This window comes from Gossypium hirsutum, chromosome A07 (assembly GCF_007990345.1).
Source record: "Gossypium hirsutum isolate 1008001.06 chromosome A07, Gossypium_hirsutum_v2.1, whole genome shotgun sequence".
In the NCBI taxonomy this organism is placed as follows: domain Eukaryota; kingdom Viridiplantae; phylum Streptophyta; class Magnoliopsida; order Malvales; family Malvaceae; genus Gossypium; species Gossypium hirsutum.
In genome coordinates, this window is record NC_053430.1 from 33517453 (window position 1) to 33536427 (window position 18975).

At 38.7% G+C, this 18975-nt stretch overlaps 1 pseudogene; it reads left to right on the top strand.

Annotated features, from left to right (window-relative positions):
- The window catches only part of LOC121203705 (K(+) efflux antiporter 2, chloroplastic-like), a 55415-nt pseudogene that overhangs the window by 12185 nt on the left and 24255 nt on the right, over window positions 1-18975 (top strand).

Genomic DNA, 18975 nt, shown 5'->3' on the forward strand with positions numbered 1-18975 from the left:
TGAGCCACTATTGATTGCTTCTTTGAACTCCAGCAAAACATTGCTGAACCAAGTGTAAATGCATAACCAGATGTGCTCTTTATGTCATCTTTTGAACCAGCCCAGTCACTTTCAGTGTAGCCTATCAGTTTTAGGTTTTTAGCTTTGCTAAACTATAATCCATAGCTCAAGGTGCCTTTGATGTACCCGAGCACTCTTTTTTCTTCTTGAAGATGCTACTTGTTGCAGCAATGCATGAACCTCGATAGCATACTCACAACAAACATGATGTCTGGTATGGTTGCTGTCAAATACAATAAGCATCAACTAGACTCCTATAGGCAGATTCACTGACCTGTTTATGATCCCCTTGGTTTGACAGCTTCATTCCAAAAACCATAGGTGTGCTTATTGGCTTGCATTTCTCCATTATCAAACTTGCTTAAGATCTTTGTAGCAAATATCTTCTGTCCCAAGAAGATTCCACCTTGAGTTTACAACACCTCCATTCCGAGGAAATATGTCATTTGCCCCAAGTCAGACATTTCAAACATTTCCTTCATCTTGGCCTTGAAATCAGTCAATATGACCTGATCTCCTCCTGTCACCAAGAGGTCATCAACATAAAGGGACACAATAAGTTGTCTTTCAGCTTGTTCTTTCTTGACATACAGTATTGGCTCACTGATGCTTCTCTCGAATCCCAAGCTAATTAGATAGTTATCAATCCTAGCATACTAGGCTCTAGGAGCTTGTTTTAGGCCATAAAAGGCTTTTTTAAGCCTGTATACCATATGTTCTTTGCCAGACACAACAAAACCTTGGGGCTGGTCTATGTAAATTTTTTCTTCAAGGAAGTCATTGAGAAATGCAGACTTTACATCAAGCTAGTGGATCTTCCACTGCATTTGTGTTGCTAAGGCAACCAATAGCCTGATGGTATCTAGCCTGGCCACTGGTGCAAATGTCTCCAAGTAGTCCAGGCCATATCTCTAACTGAACCCTTTAACAACCAGCCTAGCTTTCAGTTTATTCAAACTCCCATCAGCATTCTGCTTGGCTCGATAGACCCATTTAACACTAATGATCTTTCTGTTAGCAGTCCGTTCTACTAGCTCCTATGTCTGATTCTTTTGAATCATCTTAATTTCATCAACCATGGCTTGCTTCCACCCTTCATGTGCTTTAGCTTCTTCAAAACTAGTTGGTTCTACTATGGTCACTTCAACCCTTTCATAAATCTCTTCCAAGGGTCTTGTTCCCCTAACTGGCTCATCATCAACGTCCATTTTGCACCAACTTGATCAGGTTCAATCTGACCTGCTATGAGTTCTTCAAAAATAGCCTCTGGCTGATTTCTTTCCCAGTTTCAGTATCTCTTTTCATCAAAGATCACATCTCTGCTCATTTGGATCTTATTTGTTGAAGGATCTAGGATCCTATAACCTTTCTTGACTGAGCTATAGCCTATCAGAACACCAGGTTGGGCCCTTTTTGACAGCTTATCCCTTTTCACAGCTGGTGTATGAGCATAACACAGGTAGCCAAAACTTTCAAGTCAGCCAAAGATGGCTTAAACCCAAACCAGGCCTCGAATGGTGTTTTGTGAGCCAATGCTTTTGTTGGAAGTCTATTTTGAATGTAAATAGTAGTGTTAATTGCTTCAGCCCACATGGTTTTAGGTAAATTCTTCTGAAATAGAAGGCACTTGGCCATTTCCATTAGACTTCTGTTTTTCTTTTCACTGACCCCATTTTGCTGAGGTGTATAGACATTGGTCAGTTGGTGTTTGATCCCTTTATCATCACAATAAGCCTGAAACTGAGCTGAGGTATACTCAGCTCTATCGTCTAACCTGATGGTTTTGAGTTTGCAGCCTGTTTTTGTTTCAGCTGTAGCTTTAAACATCAAGAACACTTGAGCTACCTTAGACTTATGCTTCAAAAAGAAAATCCAGCAATATCTGGTATGATCATCAATAAATAAAATGAAATACTTACTTCCATTCAGTGATTCTGATTTCATAGGACCACATACATCAGAGTGTACCAGCTATAATCTTTCTGTGGCTCTCCAGGCCTTGTTGGTAGGAAATGGCAATCTAGACTGTTTTCCAAGTTGACAGACTTCACAAACCTCATCTTTCTCAATAGAGTTGGTGAAGTTCTCAACCAGTTCCTCATTTATCATTTGAGCTATCGATTTGAAGTTGGCATGACCAAGCCTTTGATGTCGAAGCTTGGATTCTTTAGTTGAGGCAACACAGGCTGAGTGTAAGTTACTTGGCCAGTTGGCTTCAAAGCATTTATCAGTCATTGTGACTGACATGAGGCTTGATCCATTTGGATCCCCAATTTGGCACTCCTTGCCCTTAAACACAACTGAGTAGCCTTTTTCAAGCAATTGAGCAATACTGAGAAGGTTTCTGTCAATCTCAAGTACCAACAGCACATTTGTGATGACCTTGCCACCTGTGGGAGTGCATATCAACACATCCCCTTTTCTTTCAGTTTTGATAAACTGACCATTTCCAATTTTCACTTTGGTTTTGAAGCTTCTGTCCAAAGTTTTGAAAATGTTTGCATTTGGTGACATGTGGTTAGTACAACCACTGTCCAATAGCCATCCTTTTGAGCTTTTGTTATGACCAGCTAAGCATGACACCGCAAAGACCTGCTCCTCATGGTTACTAATGTCTTCAGCCATTCGAGCTTCAATATTCTTGTGTTGTGCTTGATTTTGCCTAGATCTGCCTTTATCTTCGCAAACCCTTTCAACATTGCCCTTCTTTTTACAATATTGACATAAAGCATCTGGTCTAAACTAGTATTTGGCCTCTGGATGACCTGGTCTTTTGTAGTATCTGCAGAGTTGGTCCCCTCTTCTTGCAGCATCAGGCTTAGGCCTGCTTTTCCAGTTCTTTTTACCTTTGTAGGCAGTTGTGCTCGAGACAGCCTTGGCCTTGGCTTGAAAAGCACCTTCTTGATACTCCTCCATCCTGATGGCACTCCTTTGCTCCTAAGCATAAAGGGCATTGATGAGCTCAGTTAAGGAGATGCTTGCAAGGTCTTTTGAATCCTCAAGGGATGAGATTTTTGCCTCATATCTTTTAGGCAATATTGAGAGCACATTCTCCATGATTCTTGCCTCACTGAACTATTCTCCTAGCAACCTTATGTTGTTGACCACAACCATTATCTTATCTGAGTACTGCTTCACTGTTTCTTTTTTCTTCATCTTTAAATTTTCAAAATCTCTTCTCAAGTTCAACAACTGCTGCTGCCTTGTCCTCTCTGTGCCTTGGAACTCTTCGTTGAGCTTGTCTCAGGCTTGCTTTGGAGTTTCACAAGCCATGATTCTGGTAAAGATGACATCTGACACACAGTTTTGGATACAAGACATGGCTTTGTGCCTCTTGGTCCTCTCATCTACGTGTTGCCTGATTTGAGTCACTATGGGATTAGCTCTAAGTGGAGTTGGCTCAGCATCAGTGTTCACTACTTCTTACAGATCAAAGGATTGCAGGTAAGTCCTCATCCTAACCACCCATATGTGGAACCATTCACAATTGAAAACTGGTGGTGTTGCTGGAGTGAATCCTGAGGAAGCCATTCGATTCAAGATTGAAATAAAACAGGTCCACTAAGACAATGGCTCTAGATACCAATTGTTGGTGTTTGAAACAAAGTTGAGCAAGCAGAGTCGAAAGCTTGTGCAATAAGCCTCGTGACTCGGTAAAGAAACAAAAGCAGAAACTTGCTTAAGAACAAGAATAGAATTGAAAGCAAGAAAAATAATGGAGCATATGTGAATGAAATCTGATAATTTTTCATTAAGAAGAAGTATTGGCATATTGCCATTACATATATCAGTCATTGACTGAGCAAAATAAAACAAACTTCACCTAATGCTTACCTAATACCACTAATTACATGGAAACTTTGTAAAATAACTTGTACACATGAACAAAGCTGATTTATCAGCTCAATCACTACCTAATTACATCAAATTCTTTACCAACTAAGTTCAAATCAAACTAAGTTACAAAACATGAACTTGAAGTAACAAAAACAAGTTGAATTTGGACAACATCAATAAGCTTCAGTTGCTGCAAGCATGGCTCGACTGCATGTGGTGCACCTTGTTGCAAGAGCTGCATGGAAGGCCATCTTCTAACAGAAACTTCCCTGCTTGATCGTAATGCAACAACAAGTCAAATACTCAGAAAAGGGCGATTCTACCAAGTTTTTTTTATCAATAAATTTCCTTTCTGTAAGAAATCATGTTCAAAAAGTGTTTGCTTGCCTTTGATCACAGGGTTGCCTTCTATGCTAACCAGACAAAGAGGAGTGCTCAGCTGCTGCAACAGCCAGATGCCATCACTTCTAATGTAGAAGTTTCCCCAAATGCAAAGCCTATGCTCCATAAAGTGCAAAATTTTCCTAAAAGAATAAAAAAAATAGTTGCAATGCTTCCTCATCAAGAGGTATTTGATCTTTGTTCAAAGGTGGAAACTACAGCAGCAACATGCATGCTACCATGCAATCATGCACGAGCATGCAAATGACCAAGTAGTCCAGCTGAGGCATTGAAATGTCCATGGTGTAATCCGGTTGAAGAACCACTTTTGTAATAGATGACTTTTGTTAATTTGTTTGTTATCTTTTTATGTAATGTCCAGCTAAGATTAATTATGTTCTTAGCTGATTTAGCAGTCATTTTTAGAGGTCATTATGCTGATTTTACAGCTTAGATACTTGCACAAGCAAGCTTTGTTTTCTTTCTATGTAACCCATCTTCTTATGTATCATTTTTTCATGAGTGAAGTAACAAGCATAGCCAACTTGTTCTCTCATCTTTGTTCATTCGTTTTTGCTTCTGTTTTGAGCTTTCAAACACAAAATTTCTTTGTTTTGTTCTTGATCATTTGATCGAAACTTAACACATACTTTACCCAGGTATAATTCTTTGTTGCTCTAGTTTCAACAAGTTGTTCATACTTTACCCGGGTAAAATAGATTTGTTATTCATCCTGTGTGAAAAACTTAACAAATGGTATCAAGAGCCTGTTGTCTTTGAGGGCCTTGGTTGTGCACAGTTTGTGGCTGACTCGTGTTTGAAAGAAAGAAGCAGGAGCTTTTGTTGTTGGTCAGTTTTTTAGTTGCTGCAAGTATGAGCTTCTCACCACCACCACCACCTGTTTTTGTTGGTGAAAATTACAACATCTGGACTATGAAAATAAGGACATATCTGCAGGCACATGACCTGTGGGATGTGGTCCAAAATGACACTGAGCCACCTCCCCTAAGAGCAAACCCGACCATTGCTCAGATCAGGTAGTATAATGAAGACTGTGCAAAGAAGTACAAGGCCATGTCATGCCTTCAAAGTGGAGTTTTAGATGTGATCTTCACAAGGATAATGGCCTGTGACAGTCCAAAGCAGGCATGGGACAAACTCAAGGAGGAGTTTCAAGGATCTGAGAAGACTAGGCAACAGCAGCTAATAAACCTAAGAAGGGACTTTGAGAATCTAAGGATGAAGGAGTCAGAGACTGTCAAGCAATATGCTGACAGGATAATGGCCAGTGTCAACAACATAAGATTGCTTGGGAATGATTTTAGTGACCAAAGGATAGTTGAAAAAGTCATAACAACCCTGCCAGAGAAGTATGAATCAAAGATCTCTTCCCTGGAGGACTCGAGAGACCTATCAACTATTCCATTGACAGATTTGATAAATGCTCTCTATGCACAAAAGCAAAGAAGAGCAAACAGAATGGAGGAGTATTCTAAGGGAGCTTTTTAGGCCAGAGGCAGAGAAGGCTCAAACTCGAGCTCCAACTTCAAAGGCAAGAAGCCTTGGACAGAAAAGAAGGACAAAGGCAAGAAGGAAGCCACCAAAAGAAAGTTTCCACCTTGTGCTCATTGCAAGAAGACCAATCACCTTGAAAAATACTGCTGGTACAAGCCTGACATTCAGTGCAGACGGTGCAAACAACTTGGACACATTGAAAAGGTGTGTAAAAACAAACCAAAACCACAGCTACACCATCAAAATCAAGCTCAGACTACTGAAGATGTTGAAGCACAGGAAGAGCATGTCTTCACAGCTTCTTGTTTTGCAAGCTCGAGCAAGGTTAGTAAGATGTGGTTGATTGATAGTGGGTGTACTCATCACATGGCTTCAAACAGAAGCATGTTCAAGGAGCTAGACACCACCTTTGTGACCAAAGTCAGAGTAGGGAATGGTGAGCTCATAGAGGCCAAAGGCAAAGGCAAGGCTGTGATCGACACAAAGTCAGGTAACAAAACTATTTCTGAGGTTCTTTATGTACCTGACATTAACCAAAATTTGTTGAGTGTTGGTCAGCTACTGGAGAAGGGGTATTCTCTCATTTTTGAAGACAAGGTGTGTGTGATCAAAGATGCTGTTAACCAAGTGTTAGTAACAGTAGCCATGAGTGATCGAAGTTTCACTTTGGATGTAAATCAGCTAGAGCCGAAGACACATGTGGCTCAGGCTGATGAGTCAAGTTTGTGGCATAAGAGGCTAGGCCATGTGAACTACAAGCCACTTGGCCTACTGCACAAAATGAGTCTGGTTGAAGACATGTCCTGCGTTGAGCCAAAGAAAGATGTGTGTGAAGTCTGTCAGCTTGGCAAGCAGACCAGACTGCCATTTCCTGCAAACAAAGCGTTGAGAGCTCAAGAGAGGCTCCAGTTGGTTCATACAGACATTTGTGGACCCATGAAGACCACTTCCCCAAATGGGAACAGGTACTTTGCACTCTTTATTGATGATTGCACTAGGTTCTGTTGGGTAACCTTTTTGAAGCAAAAGTCAGATGTTGCTGACCTCTTTTGCAAATTTAAGGCTTTGGCTGAAAACCAAGCCAACTGTAAGCTGAAATGCTTAAGGTCAGATAATGGGACTGAGTATGTATCTCAAAGTTTCCAAAAGATATGTGATGATGCTAGAATTCTTCATCAGCTGACAACCATCTACACACCACAGCAAAATGGTGTCTGTGAGAGGAAGAACAGAACAGTTCTTGATATGGCCAGGTGCCTTTTGTTTGAGGCTAAAATGCCTAACAATTTTTGGGCTGAGGCAGTGAACACTTCAGTTTACTTGCTAAACAGACTTCCAACTAATGCAGTGAAAGGAAAAACACCCTTTGAAGCCTGGTTTGGACAAAAACCAACAATGTCACACCTGAGGGTATTTGGTTGTTTGTGCAATGTACTGGTTCCAGCAGAGAAAAGGACTAAGCTTGAAAAATGGTCCATGCCAGGGGTGTTTGTAGGCTACAGCAGTGTGAAGAAAGGTTATAGGATCTTTGATCCATTGACCAAGAAGATCATTGTGAGCAGAGATGTAAAGTTCAATGAAGAAGGGTATTGGAAATGGGATGGAACTAATGCAAGCCTACTTGAGGAAGATCAAAATAGTCCTGACCTGCAGCCTACTGAAACTGAAGCTGAAGTTGAAGATGACTATGATGATGTACCTATTCGAGGCACTAGAACTTTGGCAGATGTCTATGAAAGATGTGCCATGACCATAGCTGAGCCATCCTACTATGCTGAAGCTGTAAAAGAGAAATGCTGGCAAGAGGCTATGGAGGCTGAACTGAAGATGATTCAGAAGAATGACACTTGGGAGCTGGTCAATAGGCCAGAAAATAGAAAAGTCATTGGTGTTAAATGGGTGTTCAGGACCAAGACAAATTCAGATGGGTCTCTGAACAAACACAAGGCCAGGTTGGTTGTAAAGGGCTACAGTCAGCAGCAAGGGGTCGATTTCTTTGAAACCTTTGCATCTGTTGCAAGGTTGGACACTATAAGGCTGCTATTTGCCTTGGCAGCTCAGAAACAGTGGAAAGTGCACCAATTAGATGTGAAATTAGCTTTTTTAAATGGATTTCTCAAAGAAGAAATCTTCATTGAGCAACCTGAAGGGTTTGATGTCTCTGGTGAGGAACATAAAGTCTATAGGCTCAAGAAGGCCTTGTATGGATTGAAACAGGCTCCAAGAGCCTGGTATGATAGAATTGATGCCTACTTGTCAAGGCTCGGGTTCACAAAAAGCATAAGTGAGCCCACTCTTTATGTGAAGAAGGATGAAAAGGAGACACTGCTGATTGTGTCATTATATGTTGATGATCTGCTAGTCACTGGCAGCAAAGATGAGCTGATTGAAGACTTTAAGAGGCAAATGCAAGACATTTTTGAGATGACTGATCTTGGTCTGATGACATACTTTCTTGGTATGGAGGTAAATCAGGAAGAACAAGGAATTTTTATAAGCCAGCAAGCCTTTGCATTGAAAGTTCTAAGCAAATTCAGCATGTCAAAGTGCAAGCCTGCTAACACACCAGTTGCACTAGGAGAGAAGCTGTCAAGCACAAGTGAGCACGATCGAGTTGATGAAATGGGGTACAGGAGTTTGGTTGCTTGCTTGCTTTACCTAACAGCAACAAGGCCAGACATCCTATATGCTGTTGGCTTACTCTCAAGGTTCATGCACTGCTGCAATGTTGCACATTTTAAAACAGCAAAGAGGGTCCTAAGATATGTCAAAGGGACTTTGAATTTTGGTGTAAAGTTTGGAAGGTCAAAGGAGCTGAAACTTGTTGGTTATTCAGATAGTAACTGGGCTGGTTCAGTTGATGACATGAAGAGCACATCAGGCTACTTCTTCAGTCTAGGATCAAGTGTTTTCAGTTGGAGTTCAAAGAAGCAACAAACAGTAGCTCAATACACTGCAGAGGCTGAGTATATTGCAGCTGCTACTGCTGTTAACCAAGCCATTTGGCTTAGAAAGTTGTTGGATGATTTAAATGCTAGACAGATGGAAGCAACTGAAATCAAGGTTGACAACCAGTCTGCTATTGCCATTGCCAAGAACCCTGTGTTCCATGGCAAAACAAAACATTTCAAGATCAAGTATCACTTTGTAAGAGAAGCTGAACTTGCTAAGGAAATCTGCTTGGTACATTGTTGTTCGAGGGATCAGCTTGCTGATGTTCTGATCAAGCCATTAGCTTCTGGAAGGTTTGAATGTTTAAGGAAAGAGATTGGAGTTTGCTGCCTTGAAGCCAAGGAGGAGTGTTCAAAGGTGGCAACTACAGCAGCAACATGCATGCTACCATGCAATCATGCACGAGCATGCAAATGACCAAGTAGTTCAGCTGAGGCATTGAAATGTCCATGGTGTAATCCGGTTGAAGAACCACTTTTGTAATAGTTGACTTTTGTTAATTTGTTTGTTATCTTTTTATGTAATGTCCAGCTAAGATTAATTATGTTCTTAGCTGATTTAGCAGTCATTTTTAGAGGTCATTATGCTGATTTTACAGCTTAGATACTTGCACAAGCAAGCTTTGTTTTCTTTCTATGTAACCCATCTTCTTATGTATCATTTTTTTCATGAGTGAAGTAACAAGCATAGCCAACTTGTTCTCTCATCTTTGTTCATCCGTTTTTGCTTCTGTTTTGAGCTTTCAAACACAAAATTTCTTTGTTTTGTTCTTGATCATTTGATCGAAACTTAACACATACTTTACCCAGGTATAATACTTTGCTGCTCCAATTTCAACAATTTGTTCATACTTTACCCGGGTAAAATAGATTTGTTATTCATCCTGTGTGAAAAACTTAACAATCCTGCACCATTTATTAATTTTCCTTTTGATTCTTTTGATCTTAATCATACTCTATATGGCTGCTTGTCAGCAGCTTATTTCTATGTTTGAATTTCCCAGATGAATGAGGAGGATGCCTCTCTCTTTGATGTGTTATGGTTACTGCTGGCAAGTGTAATTTTTGTGCCTATATTCCAGAAAATTCCTGGGGGTAACTAAAATCTATCATAATTTGAGTGTGTTCATTTTTAAAAATGTATGATCTTCATGACTTTTTGTGAAGATTTTTGGAGCTCATGCTTGAATTCTCTGTTTGTTTATTATGATGTTTCCTCATGGTCATATTCCTTATCATTATTTGTTCTATTTTTCCTTTTCCCCTTCTGGAAACTTGTTATATAACTGATGTTCGTCTTCTATCTGTTCCAATTTTTAGGCAGCCCTGTTCTTGGGTGTCTGGTTGCTGGCATCTTGGTTGGACCATATGGTTTGTCCATAATCCATCATGTGCATAGTACCAAAGCAATTGCTGAATTTGGAGCTGTTTTCTTGCTATTCAATATCTGCCTTGAGGTGGAATTTATTATTTAAATCCATATTTCCAGCTTTATTGAATCTCCATTATTGTGAGAAGATTGTTTATCTGAACCCTTATTTTGCTTTTTGCAGCTATCTGTTGAAAGGTTAAGTTCCATGAAGAAATATGTTTTTGGATTAGGCTCTGCCCAGGTAATTGAGAAAATAGATTTTGTATTGTTGTCACTTTGTATTTGAAAAATTTCTTCTAACTAACTATATAATACGGGTCTTGATGACAGCAGTTGCAGTTGGCCTTGTTGCTCATTTTGTTTCTGGGTAGCCTGGTCCAGCTGCAATGGTGATTGGGAATGGCCTGGCATTATCTTCGACTGCTGTCGTCCTGCAGGTAACTAAGTAGACCAATTCCAGATTTCATTACTCGTAGCATTATATTACACGGCTCTTATGGTATATGAAGAAAGCGAATAACAGTTTTTGAGACTAGATTCCTAGAGCTAAAGGTCTGAATGTCTTGCTCTTGTTGAATATGTTTTGTATATCCGTTTTCCTCTTATATTCCTCTGCAGTATCTTAAAATCTTTGAAAACTAGTAGATATCTTGGATTCTTTCCATGTCTCTACAAATCCATCTAATAGAAATATGACCCAATTGCATTAGACTTTAGCATTTGTTTGTATATATTTATATATATATATATGCATGTATATTCTTTTATAATAAAATACCTACCAGATAAGATACTGAAACCTCATGGATCCTTTATCTTCATTTGCAGGTATTACAGGAGCGAGGTGAAAGTACTTCCCGCCATGGACGCGCTACATTTTCTGTCTTGCTTTTTTAGGTTATCCTATGATCTTGAGAAAGGGATTGGCTTCAGGATGTAATTTCTTATGAATTGAATTTTGCAGACAATGATGATAATTCTCATGCAGATTATCCAAATGTATCTTGATAAATGATACATGTATCACTTTTTTTTCTTTCCTTTTGGTTCTTTAATTTTCTTTCCCTCTCTTCATGTTTTAAACTGGCATCTGTACTTTCAAGTTAGCAAAAGATGAAATTAGAAATCTACTCAACATAATGTTGTAATCTATGCCCTTAAGCCATCCAGCTCTTGGAATTCTTAAATAATTTGTAAATGATTAGACTAAACTATCAATCAGGACAAACATAAGACCTGCTTGATGTGTTTGGAACCTCTTTTGTTAGTCTTTCAAATTTTACATGGCATTTAGTTGATTTAGATTACTGTTGTTGGAAAAAAAATTATTGATTGCTATCGATTCTTCCAGGATTTGGCTGTTGTTTTGCTTATACTCATACCTCTTATCTCCCCAAATTCATCGAAAGGAGAGGTAAGGCCTTCTAAATTCTAATAAATTCAACTTTACTTTTCCTTTTTGTTTTTCATTCGACATTGAAGATTCCTATGTTGCCTCACTTTGTGTTAATGCAAATGAGAAATATGCTGTTAGGAGTCTATAGTAGTCTGTTAATAGATGGTTAATCTGTTATAGTCTGTTAACAAGTGGTTAATAGCAGAAACACGTGTTGGTGAGACTATAAATATAGAATTAAATGCAGGTTGTAAGCATTGTTTTTTCATTCCAGTAATTCAGAAATAAAGCTCAGTATTTCCAAGTCTTTCTATGAGTTCTATGCTTTCATTTACCATTGTCTTTGGTTCTATTTATCAATTTGTTGTATTTTCTGGTTTGATTACCTGTTAGATGCTCTATCCATAGTGTTTTTTCACTCTGATAGTATGTCTTTTACACCTATCTAAATTCATTGTTCTAATTCTCCTATAAACCATAAAGATTACTTCCAAACTTAGATTTTGATGATTGGTTTCTTAATTTCTGTTTATGTTTCTTCCATGCAGCTTACTCCACTAATTTGCTTTAAGGGAACTTGTGCTTTCCCCAAAATCTTGGGTGTTCTGTTATTAGCTGGTACCTTCTTCTACATCTTATATTGGTACCTTTTAGTAATCTCATTTTTCTGGTTTTCAGATTGGTTTTAGAGCCATTGCGGAATCTCTTGGACTGGCTGTTGTTAAGGCAGCAGTTTCCATCACTACAATTATTGCGGGTGGACGGTTGGTAAGTTTTATATCTAAGACATTCATAAATTTTGACCTCAAGATTTTCTGAGAGTTTATGATTGTCTTATTGCAGTTTCTGTCTTAATTTATCATGTAATATTGACTGATAAGAAACTTTAAAAAAAATCTAAAGAGTGTAGAAATATATCCGGGTGGGGTGTAAGTGGTATCATCAAAGTGGAGGTAACTCGATTTCCGACAGGTTTGATGTACATAATGATGAATCTAATAGATTGATAGTATTGACTTAGAAGCATTTGATCCCATAATCTTCTGAACTTTTACTTAAGATTGTCAATACCTGTGCCCAACTCTGAGAAATGAGTAATTGTTGGGTTTTTCTCACAAGAAGAAAAACAGAACCAAGTAACCCGAATGAAGTATAAAGCTCTTGTTGAAGCTAGAGCAACAAAGCAATAATTCCGGATAAAGAATGAAAGAAGTTTGAGATTCAAAGATTTGAGAGTTGCAAGGAAAGCAACTAAACAAACAGAAGCAAAAGGGATGAGAAATTGAGAGAACAAGAATTGACTATTCTCATTACATCAATTCATCAAATGTATAATGTATATATATAGCTATTATGTATGAAGAACAAGATTTTTGACTTGTAGAATTGAACAAACATTAAATACATCTTAATGATAACCTAGGACCTGTCTAAAACTAGAAAGTACTTGACAAACTTTATTTAGTAAAAAAAGTTTCCTGTCAAATCATATACAGGTCGCTATTTACAAAAACGTACTTCATCCAGACAACATACGTACATTTGTAGCTTATGTATTTCATCCAGGTAACATACTGCTCTTTGTTGCCACCTTTAACACTCCTCCTTGGCTACAAGACAGTAGACTCCAATTTGCTTCTTCAAATACTCGAACCTGGTGGCAGCTAACGGCTTGGTCAAAATGTCTGCCAATTTAACTTCTGAGCAACAATAGACCAAGTTGATCTCATTTGACAACTCTGCCTCCCTCACAAAATGGTATTTGATCTTGAAATGCTTAGTTTTGCCATGAAACACAGGGTTCTTGGCAATTGCAATAGGTGACTGATTGTCTACTTTGATCTCTGTTGCTTCAGCTTGACTAGCATTCAAGTCATCCAACAGCTTTCTAAGCTAAATTGCTTGATTAACAGCAGTAGCAGCTGTAATATACTCAGCCTCTGCAATGGATTGAGCTACTGTCTGTTGTTTTTTTGAGCTCCAGCTAAAAACTCCTGACCCTAGAGTGAAGAAGTATCCCATGTACTTTTCATGTCATCAACTGAGCCAGCCCAATCATTGTCTAAATAACCAACCAGTTTCAGTTCTTTTGCTCTCTCAAACTTCACACCATAGCCTAAGGTTCCTTTGACATACCTTAAGACTCTTTTTGCTACTTTAAAATGAGCCACATTGCAACAATGCATGAATCTTGATAGAAGACTAACAACATACAAGATGTCTGGCCTTGTTGCTGTCAAATAGAGTAGGCAACCAACCAAACTCCTATACTTCTTTTCATCTACACGATCATGCTTATTGGTGCTTGAGAGTTTTTCTCCTAGTGCAATAAGAGTGCTAGTAGACTTGCACTTTGACATGCTAAATTTGCTTAGAACTTTTTGTGCAAATGCTTGCTGGCTTATGAAAATGCCATGCTCATTCTGATTCACTTCCATACCAAGGAAGTAGGTCATCAAACCTAAATCAGTCATCTCAAAAACATTTTGCATCTGCCTTTTGAATTCTTCAATCAGCCCACTTCTACAACTAGTAACCAATAAGTCATCCACATAAAGTGAGACTATTAGCAAGATTTCTTTCTCAGCCTTCTTCACATAGAGTGTGGGCTCACTAATGCTTTTTTTGAATCCCAGCCTTGACAGGTATGCATCAATCCTATCATACCAGGCCCTTAGAGCCTGTTTTAGGCCATACAAAGTGTTCTTGAGCTTGTAGACTTTATGTTCTTCACCACCAACCTTAAATCCTTCAGGCTGTTCTATGAAGATTTCTTCCCTGAGAAATCTATTCAGAAATGCTGACTTTACATCCAATTGATGCACCTTCCACTATTTTTGAGCAGCTAAGGCAAACAACAACCTTATGGTGTCTAACCTTGCAACAGGTGCAAAGGTTTCAAAATAATCAACACCTTACTGCTGACTGTACCCCTTTACAACTAGCCTAGCTTTGTGCTTGTTCAGAGACCCATCTGCATTTTTCTTGGTTCTGAACACCCATTTGACACCTATAATCTTTCTGTTTACAGGTCTATCAACCAGCTCCCATGTGTCATTCTTATGGATCATCTCCATTTCAGCTTCCATGGCCTTCTTCCAGCATTCTTCTTTACCAGCCTCTTCAAAATTTGAAGGTTCAACTATTGCAACATTACATCTTTGGTAGATGTCTGCAATAGTCCTTGTCTCTCTCACAGGTGCTTCATAAAAAATATCATCAACTGGCCCTTCTTCAGCTAGCTCCAAATTGCTGTCCAGCTGATTTTTATCAGTCAACCTTGCATCAGCATCATTCCAGATCCATGCTCTACCTTTATCAAACCTCACATCCCTACTCACCAATATTTTCTTTGTCAAAGGATCATACACCTTACAACCCTTATTGGTGCTGTTGTAACCAACAAATATTCCTGGAGCAGCCCTCTCGAGCTTGGTTCTCCTCTTAGTTGGAATAAGAGCATAGCAGACACAACCAAACACCTTCAAGTGTGAAACAGTAGGCTTGAGTCCATGTTAGGCTTCAAAAGTGGTTTTTCCCTTAAGAGCAGTAGTAGGCAGCTTGTTGAGCAGATACACTGAGGTATTGACAACCTCAGCCCAGGATTTGCTTGGTAGCTTGCTCTCAAACAGTAAGCATTTAGCCATATCAAGCACTGTTCGATTCTTCCTCTCACATACTCCATTTTGCTGAGGAGTATAGACTGCTATTAGCTGATGGTGAATCCTGCTTGCTCGTGCAGTTTCTGAAACCTTTCAGACAGGTACTCAGAGCCATTGTCAGTTCTCAAGGCCTTAAACTTGCAGCTAGATTGATTCTCAGCCAATGCCTTGAATTTGTGTAGGCTTCAAACACTTCAGACTTCTGCTTCAAGAAATAGACCCAGCAAAACCTAGTCAGATCATCTATAAACAGTACAAAATACTTACTGTCATTCAAGGAAGAGTTTTTCATTGGTCCACAAACTCAGAATGGACTAACTCAAGTCTTTCTCGAGCCCTCCATGCCATATCAACTGAAAAAGGCAACCTGATTTGTTTACCAAGCTGGCAAACCTCACAGACACTGTCTTTAGCTTCAACTTTCGACATGTCTTCAACCAAGTTCAACTTCTGCAACTGATCAAGTGACTTGTAATTTACATGGCCTAATCTCTTTTGCCATAGACCATCATTATCAACAAGGCTGGTGTAACCCTTCTTCTCAAGTTGATTAACATCAAGCATAAAACACCTGTCTGTCATTGCTACTGTGACCAACTCCTGACCATAAGAGTCTTCAACAATATATGAGCCATTATTAAAAGCAAGTGAATAACCTTTTTCTACAAGCCATGGTGTCATTGCTACAAATGTACGTATGTTGTCCGAATAAAGTACGTTTTTGTAATAAGCGACCTATATATGGTTTGACAAAAAAACTTTTCGACTAGATAAAGTTGGTCAAGTACTTTCTAGTTTTAGACAGGTCCTAGGTTATCATTAGGATGTATTTAATGTTTGTTCACTTCTACAAGTCAAAAATCTTGTTTTTCATATGTAATAGCTATATATGTACATTATACATTTGATGAATCTCGATAGCCCTCACACCATGGCTTGCTGTTGGAGGTCAATTGATTTTCTCTCATTTTGAGCTGTACAATGTTCGACATTTATTGCCTGTCGAAAATGATGTGCATGTCTAACCATCTGTAAGAGTTAAAAAATAAATCAAGAGATCACAGCAAAGTCTTGAGCTTGAAGCTACAGTGACTTTCTGAACAAACAAAGAAATTGGGCTTGAAGTAACAAGAACAAATTGCTTAACAAGAACCAAAACAAGAAGAGAAATTAGCTGAAAGATTCATCTATCATTACTGAAAGCATTTCATTACATATAACAAGTAATCAACTTGTCTGAAAAACAAAAAAGTGTTACCTAAACACATCTAACTCCACTAACAAAGTATTGAAACTTATAATACATTGCTTGCAATCTTGGTTAAGCTGATTTATCAAATCCATCAGCACTAAATTACATCAAATACATTACATACTTAGTTCAAATGTGACTAAGTAGCAAAACATCAATTAAACAACAAAAATAGCAGCACGTTCTTCAGCTACAACTTGAATGGCTTGAACAGAATGGTCTGCATGAAAATCACCTCTTAACATTCCTCCTTGGCATCTATATTGCAAACTCTGAATCTTGCTCTCAAATTCTCAAACTGTGATACCCCAAGAGGCTTTGTCATGATGTCAGCCAATTGATCTTCAGAACTGCAATGAACCAGTTTGATTTCTTGAGATTGTTTCACTTCTCTAACAAAATAAAACTTAATATTAAAATGCTTTGTTTTGCCATGAAATACTGGATTCTTTGCAATTGCAACAACAAATTGATTGTTACTTCTAATTTCTGTTGCTTCTCTTTGGTGTAAGTTCGTATCTACCATGAGCTTTCTTGACCAAATTGCTTGATTAACAGCTGCTGCAGCTGTAACATATTCAGTTTCAGCTATTGATTAAGCAACAATGGACTGTTTCTTTGAACTCCAACAAAAAATAGCTGATCCAAGGGTAAACAGATACCTGAAGTGCTTTTCCTGCCCAATCACTTTTGCAAAATTAAGGAGCTTCATGCTGTCAATCTTGGTGAATATAACTCCAAAGCTCAGAGTTCCTTTGATGTACCTCGGAACTCTCTTTGCAGCTTGAAAATGGTTTACATTGCAGCAGTGCATGAACCTGGATAGAAGACTGACTGCAAACATTATGTCAGGCCTTGTGGTTGTTAAGTAGAGTAGACATCCCACTAGGCTCCTATAGGTTGATTCATTTACCTTCTCAAAATCACCTTAGCTAATAAGCTTTTCTCCAACAGCAACTGGAGTACTAGTTACTTTGCAATTTTGCATGGAGAACGTATTCAGAATTTTCAAGGCAAATTACTTTTGGCTTAAGAAGATCCCTTGTTAAGTCTGAGATACTTCCATCCCAAGAAAGTAAGGCATTTCACCTAAATCAAACATCTCAAACATACTCTCTATTTTACATTTGATATTTGTCAGCATAACATCATTCCCACCAGTCACTAACAAGTCATCAACATATAATGAGACAATGAGTAGTGTTTCACCACCTTCCTTCTTCACATACAGTTTTGGTTCACTAATGTTTCCCTCGAACCCCAAGCTTGACAGGTAGGTGTCAAATTTCTCATACCAGGCCTTTGGTGCCTACTTTAAGCCATACAAGGCTTTTCTCAGCTTGTACACCTTGGTTTATTCACCAACAACTTTAAAACCATCTGGCTATTCAACATATATCTCTTCATCAAGAAATCCATTAAGGAAGGCTGATTTTACATCAAGCAGATGTATTTTCCATTGCTCTTGGGCAGCCAACCACTAAAATTTCTGATGGTGTCAAGTCTAGCCACTGGTGCAAATGTTTTAAAGTAGTCAATTTCATATTTCTAGCTGAATCCCTTCACAACTAACCTTGCCTTCAGTTTGTTCAAAGTCCCATTAGCATTGTGTTCGGCTTGAAACACCCATATCACCCCTATGACCTTCCTGTGAACTGGTCTTGCAACTAACTCCCAAGTCCGATTTTTATGAATCATGCTCATTTCATCAAGTATGGTTTACCTCCAGCCTTCTTGTGCCTGTACTTCTTCAAAACAAGTTGGTTCAACAGTAGCTACATCTACCCTATCATATATTTCACTAATCAATCTGGTTCCTCTAACTGGAACATGATCAATGTTCAATTCTTAATCACACTAATCAACATCAATTTGCCCTGTCACTAGTCTTCAGTAGCATACTCCGGTTCACCTTTGTCCTAATTCCATGTTGACATCTCATCAAATACAACATCTCTACTTACAAAGACCTTGCAAGTTGTAGGATCCAGAACTCTATGGCCCTTTTTAACACTACTATAGCCTACAAAGATGTCAGGTTGAGCCTTCTTTTCCAATTTGTCCCTTTTGATTGCAGAAACATGTGCATAACAGATACAACCAAAGACCTTTAGGTGAGCCACTGATGGCTCGAATCCAAACCAGACTTCAAATGGATTTTTTTCAAATAAGGCTTTAGTTGGTAGCCTGTTTGGAAGATATACTGCAATATTCACTACCTCAGCTTACAAACTTCTAAGCAAACTCCTTTCAAATATCAAGCATCTAGCCATATACATCAAGATTCGATTCTTTCTCTTACTGACACCATTTTGCTGAGGTGTGTAGGTGTTGGTGAGCTGGTGTTCAATCCCTAATTCTTCACAAAACCTGAAACACATTAGAGGTGTACTCTATCCCATTATCTGACTTTATTGTTCTGAGCTTTTAACCTAATTGAATTTTAGATGCTGTCTTCAACTTCCAAAACACTGAGGCTACTTCAGACTTGACCTTGAGAAAATAAACCCAGTAGAATCTTGAGTAGTCATCAATGAAAAGAGTGAAGT